This window comes from Cornus florida, unplaced genomic scaffold, assembly GCF_030987335.1.
Source record: "Cornus florida cultivar Cherokee Brave unplaced genomic scaffold, ASM3098733v1 CherokeeBrave_3.0.0_Hap2_Chr03, whole genome shotgun sequence".
In the NCBI taxonomy this organism is placed as follows: Eukaryota; Viridiplantae; Streptophyta; class Magnoliopsida; order Cornales; family Cornaceae; genus Cornus; species Cornus florida.
The window spans coordinates 56,584,265-56,596,247 of record NW_026775573.1 but is presented as its reverse complement, the minus strand read 5'-3'; positions in this window follow the sequence as shown (position 1 = coordinate 56,596,247).

Genomic DNA, 11,983 nt, shown 5'->3' with positions numbered 1-11,983 from the left:
TCATGAGTATCTAATTCCTCTCTTAGGGCACTGATATAACCCATCTGATTACTATAGTTTGATTGTTTTAACTCAGGGATATTTTAATATATATTATATTTCTTGATTATATGATTATGAGCAATTGAGACAACTCGATTGGTTCTTTACAGTTTTAATAGTTATTAAATTGTTATTACCTTGTCTCAGATATAACTGATTCACTAACTAGACCCAACCCATTCTTATCAGACGGTATCTGGCGGAGCCCTACCGGTCATAAGAATGGAGATCATGTAATGGTGCTCCAATGTTTTTTATAAATGAATATTTTCATAATCTATGCTTAGGAAAGATGGATTATTTACAAATTAGTTAAAGTAGGTAGGGGGATAATCTTTGCTAACCGCAGATAGGTTATACTTAACTGCAATTTATAAAACATCCTTCTTTAAACCCTCGAATTGAATGAATGTCATTGAGTTTAATTCATTTGAAATATAATTTGTTAAATCCCCAGAGTTGAAATAATTAACCATGGTATGAAAGTTGTGGTGAAGTCAAGGCCCTAAGACCTCTCTTTCTCTGATCACTTTAGTATAACTTAGTTTAATTTTATTTTATGTTCGTGACAACCAACCAATCAACCAATTCAACCAGTTACTTGTAAACTAATAAAGATTAGTTAAAAACAAAACATAATAACTCATCTCCCTATGGGTTCGACACCTCTCTATAGTGCTATCCTACAAAGATTCGTGCTATTGTGACTGGTTATTTTTATTATTGACACACATCAGTCATCCATAAAAATCTCGAGAAACTTTTCAACCATGTCCGAAAAGATCGACATCATACACCTCTGGAATGTTGCTGGCGCATTACACAATCCGAAAGGCATCTGTCTATATGCAAAAGTACCAAATGGATAAGTGAAAGTAGTTTTCTCTTGATCCTTAGGATTAATGGCCACCTGATTATAGCCGGAATATCCATCTAAGAAGCAATAATAGCTCTGGCCAGCCAACCGCTCTAGGATCTGATCAATGAATGGTAGTGGAAAATGATCTTTCCTAGTAGCGGAGTTAAGTTTTAGGTAATCAATATACACACGCCATCCAGTGGTGGTGCGTTGTGGAACTAATTCTCCATCAGAACTCTCAACTACTGTAATACCTGACTTTTTGGTACTACTTGAGTTGGACTCACCCACTTGCTATTTGAGATGGGTAGATTATTCCCGCATCTAGCAACTTCATAACTTCATTCATAACCACCTCCTTCATATTGGGATTCAATCTTCTTTGAAGTTCCCAAGATGTTCGGGAATGGACGAGGCCGTTTATATACGCCAAAATAATGTAGTGAATGTGTGGTTCAAGAAAAGCCTTTTAGGTCAAGTTTAAATTTATAAAAACCACTACTACTAACGTAGCAAGAGTGAGTAAGGATCGTCCCTAGTGATTATACATGTTGGAATTTAACTTCGACTCTAGTGGATCGCAAGATTGCAAAGGAGAGATTGATTATTTGATTACACTAAAATGCAAACAAATTAAAATCCAATTAAAATAAACTAAGTTGAGTTAGGGATTTAAGAGATGAGAAGTGAGGTCTTAGGGTATATTGGAATTGCTACCAAGCTCGTTCACCAAACCACACACTTTCAACTAATTTAGGGAAAACCTTCTTGTGAACAAAATGTGACTACCAATTGCAATATTAAGCATAGACCATCAAATTCATGTATGAATTTGACCCATCAAACTAGTCACAATTGTAGCACACATCAATCTAGAGAATTATGGAATTTGCAATAATAAGTCATGGAATATCAAATCATGTAAAGATTGTCTACCTACCTACAAGTATGAATTAAATTATAGAACAACCCATCAAGTATAAGAATAATCTATCAAATTAATTGACAAACCCATCTAATAAAAACCATGTTTAGCCATCACTAGATTCTCAATCAACCACACATAGACATGCAATTAATATAGAAAAACTAGTGTAGAGATCAATTCCCAAATAATCACACATAAGACAACATGTAATCACAAAGAGAATCAATATGAAGAATTAAACCATATGAATCATGTAAGACATAATTCCTAATTTAATCACACATAGACATATAAATAAACTAGAGAATTAATAGGAAGAATTAAACCATAGAAATCATAGAAATATACCAAAATTCATTTTATTCACAAGGCTAAAACATTAATCACAAGATATTATTCCCAAAAAAGTATGAAAGAGATAGAGGTTTAGATTACAAACTTGGGGCTCATCCAAGCACCAAGGAGAAGTCTAGCCAATCATGGAGGAGGTGGATGTGATCTTGGAACCCTCAAGGGCAATCCTCAAACATGGCTCCATCTTTTTACTCTTCTTCTTTGTTGAATTCTAGAGAGAGAGAGTACGTAGAAGTTGAGATGTGTTCTTGGAGCCTCCACTCTTCTCTTTTTTTCTAACCCTAATCTATAATTTTCTAGAGAGAGAAAATAAAAATTACAATAAAATAAAATTGAAGACTAAAGATATTAAGATTTATTACAAAATGGTTCAATTCCCTTTAATATACAAAGCTCTTGGAGTAGGAACCAAGTCAAAAATATAGCCTATGATTGGTGGAAATTCGCAACTATACAAGTTAGGTAGAGATCGGCGCACTCAGGAATTAGACAGCACACTGCCAGCAGGCACTTCGATAGATCGAAAATTGTCGATCGATCCAACACTTAGCTTTGATCGATCGAAGCTGATATGGCATCAAAAATATCTTCTGGGCCTTGTCCACTTTGCTGAGCTGGCACCACCTTATTTTGATCGATTGTAAACATCTTCGATCGATCGAAACTCCTCTGGTGCATTTTTCTGGCTTCTTTCCAACCTTGCTCCTTAGCTCACTTAGCTCTAAAATTGAGCTAAATGGCTCTTATTAGCCTGTTTGAACTTTATTGATCTAAAATATGCAAAAACACAAATAAGTACTTAAGACATGAAAGTAAAATAGATGAATGGACTAAAATACCCTCACTTAGGTGCTAAAATGCATCATATTTGAGCATTCATCACACCCCCAAACTTAGATATTGCTAGTCCCTAGCAATAAACTACAAGGAAAATAAAGAAATAAGCAACTAAATAACTATGAACTAGGAAGCATTAAAATGATAGCGCCACTTTTTTAGGGAACACGATTGCATTTAACGTATGCAACAAGCCTTTTAAACCCCTAGGTTACCCCTAGTGGACTAGTGAAGTCTCGTGAGGGTTTCCAGAAATGATACCTACAAACATTGAGCTCTTTTTCACTAAAGAGGCACCAATATACAAAACAAGCATTGGGAGAAAATTACCTCAAATATGTAATTTTTCAACCCTTTTCAAGCAATCTCCCTAAATCTCAACTTCAAGCAAGCAAGTATGGTCCTCCACATATCAAGACAATGATCATGCAAATCAAAACATCTCTAGAATTCTTTTAAATGAACCAGCATCAAATATGTTACTATCTAAGCTAACTAAAGAAATGAGCACATTCTTACCCTCAAATTAGTACACAAATCTAGTCCCGATCATCAAAACAAATAGTGGACCTTTTATTAAAACTTTATTCATCTAGGTGCGCTTATTCTTTTTACTCAAATTTTTTTTTTTTTTTTACTATCCTAGAGGATCAAAGATGGAAGCATGGTCCAATGTGTTGATCTATTAAGCTTTCTAACGATCCATAAGGTCGAGCGTTAGGTCAATGACTCCCAAACCAGACGGCTTTACGGCATTAGGTGTTTAAACACCCCTAAGGACTTACAAGCTCAAATCAATTAGGCTACAAATCAAAACAACCTCCATCTAATCATTTCCCACTTCTCACCTTTTGGGAGAAGTTCTCACTTTTTTTTATTTCCTTTTGCAACTTCTTCTTCTTCTTCTTTTTTTTTTTTTTTCAAGTTCAATTATTAACCTAGAGTTTGGGCCCTCCACCTTTCGGTGCGAGAAATTCAGTGCTTAATGAGGTTAGAATCCCGGTTACTCAATGAAAAGGGTTTGTTATCCACCTTTGTCAAGATGAAAACTTTTAATGCACTAGTAGCTCAATTAGGATGTAACCAAATCAATAGTCAACAAAGCATGTACCCTACAAATGAATGCTAGTGTGCGCCTGTGCTAGTGTAGAATCCTAGAGTGAATCTTAAAACAATCACAAAATCAAGATGATGTGGACCACAAATGCAAGCAAGATACCAATCTTCCAAAAAATTTACTCCTAAATTATATCCATAAAGCATACAAGGAGTATTGAACTCCCAAGTCAAGCAATTTTTAAATTCTAAGTATTATGGTCCTCAAAAGATCAAAATCATAGCCCAAGAATTTCACATTTCAATCATGCAATTAAAGCTCCAACTTTAAATAGAATGCAACAAAGTCACCTTACCCCCAAACTTAAACCGCATATTGTCCGCAATGTGCAATGAGAACAATGGAAAAGATAGAAAGAATATACCGTGGTGGCAAAGACATGAAGCCCGGTAGTGATCCATTAGGAAAGAGTGCACCCACAAACTTGGAATAAACAACCTACTTGAATAACCACACTAGCAAAGTCACATCAAATATCAAATGGGATAAGATAAGTAAATCAAGCATTCTAAGACAATATAGCACAAGATGAAAGAGAGATATAAGATCAAGTCCAATAGAAAATATGAAAATGGCATGACTACACATAAGGGAACAATGGTGAATTTTTTTTTTTTTTTTCATTTAATGAAAGCAAGTATATACAAAATGCAAGAAATAAAATGCAAAGATGTATAAACAAAATGAAAAAGAAAAATAAAGAATGTAAAATGTAATGAAAGAATATGTACAATGAAAGAATATGTACAATGCAAGAAATGACAAACAAAAAGTAAGAAATGATGCAAGAATAAAATAAAGAAAAATGAAAATAAAAAATCTTTTTTATTTTTTTATTTTTTTTAGACATAACAAGTATGTACACACACAAAAAAAAAAAAAAAAAAAAAAAAAAAAAAAAAAAAAAAAAAAAACATACAAGGAAATAAGGGATGCAAAAAGTTTGCTTTTTTTTTTTTAATTTTTTTTTATTTTTATGAACAGTGCTCGATTGATCGAAATTTACTTCAATCGATCGAGCTGGGCCATGATCGATCGAAAACATGAACATTATTGCCCTAAGATCAAAAATTTTCCGACGCAATTCCGATCGATCGAAATTATTTTCGATCGATTGAGACCATGTTCGACCGATCGGAATAAGCGTTGATCAATCGAAAAAGTCTTCGATCAATTGAACTGCCTAGGCACAAATTGCTAAATTTTGAAAAAAAATCAAAGGCAGAAATTTTCTAGGGCCCAAAATGTATGAATATGGTCTAAAACCTGATTTTTGACAATGAAGTGCAATGGAACATATCTAGACGCCACAAGAAATGAAAAGGAAAAAGAAATGGGAGAGGAATAGAGTTGAAAACTCTACGAATGCTAGTATTTAATGTCTCTAGCAAGACGTTGGGTTGACTCACTAGGCGAAAGTATTAAAGACTGGATATGAAACATCCTTATTAACCCTCTTTTCCATTTTCTCATTTAATGCCTCACTTATAACAATGAAATCATCCTCCAAAAGAATGACTTGAAAAGAAATCAAAGAGATGATTTCATTCCTTTCATCCACGGTCTTGAAAATAAAATCAATGATGAGCGGCCTTGCACTTGGCAAGGCAAAGTCTTTCAAAGACTCAATTGGATAATCAAGAAACACCTTCTCTTCATCCTTTTTCTCTTCCTTAAAAGTCACCATCTTCTCATCTTCCAAGTTAGCTAAGGAGTCCATTAGAGAGTTCACTTCATTCAAAATCACAATTTTTATACATTTCAAAAAGACATGTCTCAAGAGGATCATTGGAGATAATAGAAGAAAGGCTCTCTTCAACAAATTCTTCCTCCTCCTCTCCTACCTCTATAGTGGTCAACATCTCCTCACTCTCTAAAGTATCAACGGCCAAGATAAAATCATGATCAAAACAAGGAAAGTCTTCATTAATCATGTTGTGCTCTATTAGATTAGACACTAACTCACTTGCCACTTCCTCCTCTATACAAGATAGAGTGTTAGGCATTAGCTCACTTGTTTCATCCTTCTCTTCACTCTCATCATCCTCATCTATATAAATTGAAGTTCTTGTAATTTTTTCATTTGCCTCTTCCTCCTCCTCTTGACGAGAAAGAGTACTTGCAATTTGCTCAACTTGAGCTTCAAGCTTGGCTAAAACTTGAGAATGTGAAAGGATAAGTTGAGTTTGTGAATTAAGCTCATCAAGTAGAGCTAACACTTTTTCTTGAAACTCGGGTGAATAAGGTGATAGAGGTGGTTCTTCATAAAATGGTGGGGGAGGGTAATAGTCATAATGAAGATTAAAAGAGTGATCAAGTCCATGATAAAATGATGCATGTTGAACATTGGACTCAATCTCATAAGGATTAAAATATGATGGAGGGGCATAAGGTGAAGGGATGTAATTTTCCCCCAAACTTGGATCAAACAATTCCTCCATTCACAGTTAAAATCCAAATGCAAGAAAATATTGGCCTTCACACGAGCCGATGCTTGGACAAAAATTTAAGCAATGAAATGAGCCTCAACAAGGGCTATCACAAGCATGTAAAGAAATGCACAATTAAAATACAAGAATTCCAAGAATTGCTCACAATGGTCCTTAAGCAACTTCAAATTCTAATGCTAGTTTTAAGCTCCAATGATTGCTTTAAGATCCAAAGTTCGCCTTTCTTGTAGTCAAGTACCTAATTGACAAATAATATCAAGAGTAAGAAAAGAATATACAATGGAAAATAAAATAAAAATAGAAGCAATCAAATGAACACTATTGTTTAGTCGAATTCCAAAAAAACCGTTAATCCCTGGCAACGGGGCCAAAATTTGACGAGGTCGCTTGTATACGCCAAAATAATGTAATGAATGTGCGGTTCAAGAAAAACCTTTTAGGTCAAGTTTAAATTTATAAAAAGCACTACTACTAATATAGCAAGAGTGAATATGGATCATCCCAATGGATTATACGTGTTGGAATTTAACGTCGACTCTAGTGGATCACAAGATTGCAAATGAGAGATTGATTGTTTGATTATACTAAAATGTAAACAAATTAAAATGCAATTAAAATAAACTAAGTTGAGTTAGGGATTTAAGAGATGAGAAGTGAGGTCTTGGGGTGCATTGGAATAGCCACCAAGCTCATTCACCAAACCATATACTTTCAACTAATTTGGGGAAAACCTTCTTGTGAACAAAATGCGACTACCAATTGCAATATTAAGCATGAACTATAAATTCATGTATGAATCGTCTACCTAACAGACAAATAATAACAAACAACTAAATTAAGTATAGCATAACCGATCAATTCTAAGCATGACCCATCAAACTAGTCACAATTGTAGCACACATCAATATAGAGAATCATGGAATTTGCAATAATAAGCCATGGAATATCAAATCAAATAAAGATTGTCTACGTACCTACAAGCATGAATTAAATTGTAAAACAACACATCAAGCATAAGAATAATCATCAAATTAATTAACAAACTCATCTAATAAAAACCATGTCTAGCCATTACTAGATTCTCAATCAACCACACATAGACATGCAATTAATATAGAAAAACTAGTGTAGAGATCAATTCACAAATAATCACACATAAGACAACATAGAATCACAAAGAGAATCAATAGGAAGAATTAAACCATTGAATCATGTAAGACATAATTCCCAATTTAATCACACATAGACATATAAATAAACTAGAGAATTAATAGGAAGAATTAAACCATAGAAATCATAAAAATATACCAAGATTCATTTTATTAACAAGGTTAAAACATTAATCACAAGATATCATTCCCTAAAAAGTATGAAAGAGATAGAGATTTAGATTACAAACTTGGGGCTCATCCAAGCCCCAAGGAGAAGTCTAGCCAATCATGGAGGAGGTGGATATGGTCTTGGAACCCTCAAGGGTAATCCCCAAACATGGCTCCATCTTCTTACTTTTCTTCTTTGTTGAATTCTAAAGAGAGAGAGTGTGTAGATGTTGAGATGTGTTCTTGGAGCCTCCACTCTTCTTCTTTTTTCTAACCCTAATCTCTAACTTTTCTATAGAAAGAAAATAAAAATTACAATAAAATAAAATTGAAGACTAAAGATATAAAAATATATTACAAAATGGTTCAATTCCCTTTAATATACAAAGCTCTCGGAGTAAGCACCAAGTCAGAAATATAGCCTATGATTGGAGGAAATTTGCAGCTACACAAGTTAAGTAGAGATCGGCGCACTCAGGAATTAGACAGCACACTACCAGTAGGCACTTCGATCGATCGAAGATTCTCGATAAATCCAACACTTAACTTCGATCGATCGAAGCTGACGTGGCATCAAAAATATCTTCTGGGCCTTATCCACTTTGCTGAGCTGGCACTGCCTCATTTCGATGAATTGTAAACATTTTTGATTGATCAGGATTCCCTTCGATAGATCGAAGCTCCTCTGGTGCATTTTCTGGCTTCTTTCCAACCTTGCTCCTTAGCTCCAAAATTGAGCTAAATGGCTCTTATTAGCCTATTTGAACTTTATTGACCTGAAATAGGCAAAAACATAAATAAGTACTTAAGACATGAAAGTAAGATAGATGAATGAACTAAAATACCCTCGCTTAAGTGCTAAAATGCGTCACATTTGAGCACTCATCAGGAATCCTCCTCCAAATGAATCTGATGCATGCAAATTGTGGCTCTAATTCGTTTCAAATCAGCCACACTCCACCCAATAGCCTCTTTATTTTGCACAAGAACTTTTAAAAGACTACTTTCTTAGGAACTTGTAAGATTAGAAGCAATGATCACCGGGAGGGTGTCATTTAAACCCAAGAAAGTATACTTAAGCTTGTCCGGTAATGGCTTAAGCTCAAGCTTAAGTGGAGACTCTAAAGAAAGAATAGACGGAGTACTAGAAAGTGGAGGAACAGGCTCAAGTCTAGATTTCCTTAGAGGAAAATCTGTGATAGGAGTGGAGTTGAGCAATAAATTCACTTCAGCTATTAAAGATTTGATATCGAAGTCTTCATAATTGAAGTGATTCAAACAAGCTTCTAAAGGATCATTGGATAGAATAATTGGGAGTGATTCCTCAACCAACTCATCAATGACATCAAGGAATAAGCATTTACTATCATCGTGGGGATGATGAATAGCATTGAAGATGTTAAGATTGACTTTTATATTTCCAAAAGATTAATCCATGGCTCTAGTCTTACAGTTAGCGCAAGCATTTGTTATGGCTAGAAAAGGATATCCAAGAATGACTATAATATACTTTTTGGAATCGTAGACCAGTTCTGTATCAATAACTAAGAAATCGACTGAAAAATAGAACTTGTCCATTTTTATGAGTACATCTTCAATAATACCTCGTGGTTGTTTGATAGATTGGTCAGCAAGCTGTAGAACAACCAACGTAGGTTTTAACTCTCCCAAACCTAACTTCTCATATACCAAGTAAGGAATAAGATTCACACTTGCTCTAAGATCAAGAAGTGCTCGCTCTATCACATTGTTTCCAATGATGTAAGAAATTGTAGGAGCACCAGGATCTTTAACCTTTAGAGGAGTGTTGTACTTAAGAATAGCACTGACTTGCTCGATGAGACAAATTTTCTTAGAAACTTAGCTTTTAGATTTTCTCTTAAGAGTACACAAGTCCTTTAGAAATTTGGAGTAGGCTAGAATTTGCTTTATAGCATCAAGTAGAGGAAGATTAATTTTGACCTGTTTAAAGACCTCCATCATATCTTGAATTTTCTCCCCTTGTTTACCAAAGTGGGAGGGTTCTTTGAGACATTCAGGATAAGGCACTCTTGGCTCATAAGCTGTCTCAAGGTTAGGAGCAGATGAAGAAATGACTCCACCTTCAACTCCTGTTGTTGTTTATGGAATAGAATTTGAGGAAACAGGATGTGGATTATGAATGATAGGAACAATGGGAACCCTAAGCCTCTCTTTTTCTTCCTTTCCTTTTTCAACTTAATTATCAACCACTTTACCACTCCTCAATGTAGTGATAACCTGAACTTGCTCATGATAAATACCTGAGGAATTGGTTTCATCAATTATGTAAGTCTGCCCTTTCGGGTTGGCTAATGGCTGACTAGGTAGCTTTCCATCCTCTCTTCGAGATAGAGTACTTGCTATTTGCCCAACTTGTGCCTCTAGCTTTACTATGGCTTGTGAATGAGAATTAAGAAGTTGGGTATTAGCTTTAAGATCAACAAGAGCATTGAGTACTTGATCCTCAAAAGCAGAATTTCTAGGAGGAAGTGAAAGATTAAGAGTTTGAGTGGGTTGATTCCTAAACTGAGGTGGACAATAAATAGCAGATTGGTTAAAAGAATTATTTTATGGCAGAGGGTTGGATGAATTTTGGTACTGTCCTTGTGATTATGGAATAGTGACTCATTGACTTTGATTACGCCATGATAGATTAGGATGATCTCTCCAGCCAAGATTATATGTAGAAACATATGGATTATAAGCTGGTTTGGAGAATGCAATATTCACTTGTTCCTGTGGGATCTCAGATGATTATCCCATAATAGGGCAAGTGTCAGTAAAATGGGAAGGATTAGCACAGATTGAACAAACTTCCTTTAACAAGGTAGTTTGTGGATTAGCAATAGGAACATAGCCAAATGATAAGACTTGATCAAACCTACGGTTCAAAGCTTCTATTTGAGTGGCTAACTCACTAGATTTTTCTAGCTCATAAAGTTTTTCAACCTTATGCATTCCAGGTGAAGACCTAGACCTAGAGGAAGAAGCATGTTGCATTAAATTTTCACTTCAGGCCTCAAACAGTTCCTAAGCGTCAGCCGGACTCTTTCAAAGAAAAGCTCCATTACTGGATGCATCAACCATATTCCTATGAGAATCAGAAAGACTATTATAGAAAATCTGTACTAAGTGCCATTTAGCAATATTATGGTGTGGACACTTTCTTAAAAGATCATTATATCTTTCCTATGAATCATGGAACTGTTCTCCCAGGATTTGGGAAAACGCCATGATATCTCTTCTCATTTGTGAGGTTTTACCCACTGTGTAGTACTTTTTCAAGAACTTTTCTTGCAATATGTCCCATGTAGATATGAAATTTGTTGGAAGGGACTGCAACCAAGTTCTTGCTTTGTCCTTGAGAGAGAATTGGAAAAGTTGCATCCTGAATGAATCATTGGTAAGAGTAGTTAACTTGGTAGTTGAACACAATTCCAAAAATACATTCAGGTACGTATAAGGATCCTCTGTTGCAAACCTATGGAAAGTAGGAAGCATTTGGATCATAGCAGGCTTGATCTTATAATGGGTTGCATCAGTATCAGGGAACACAAAGCACGAAAGGGAGGTATATGTGGTTGGAATAAAATGATCCCTCAATTGTGGTTGTGGAGGAACAGGTGGGACTCGTTCTCTATTAACATTACCATTACCATTGCCATTACCCAGTGTATCACGATTATCAGTCATGTTATTAGAGGAACTTCCTATTGAATTTAAATGCTTTTTAAGTTTTCTTAATTAACTAAGAGTTCTCTCTATTTCAGGATCATGCACTAAAGGTTTTGACTGAGTATGGCGAGTTAACATGCATTAAATCCACTAACCCTAATAGTAACAAAATAAAATTTTCCAAGTAAAAGAAAACAGCAAAAACTCACAGAAGGTTTTGTAAACTGAAACTTTTTATCCCTTAAGCGTCTTTGTCTTCACTGTTAATTTCCTGCACTTGAAAAGAAGAAGAATTAAGGTGAGATATCAGAAAGTCCGAAGACTGGTAAACCAAAAATAAACTAATTAAAAACTAAACAAATAAACAAATCTCCCCGGCAA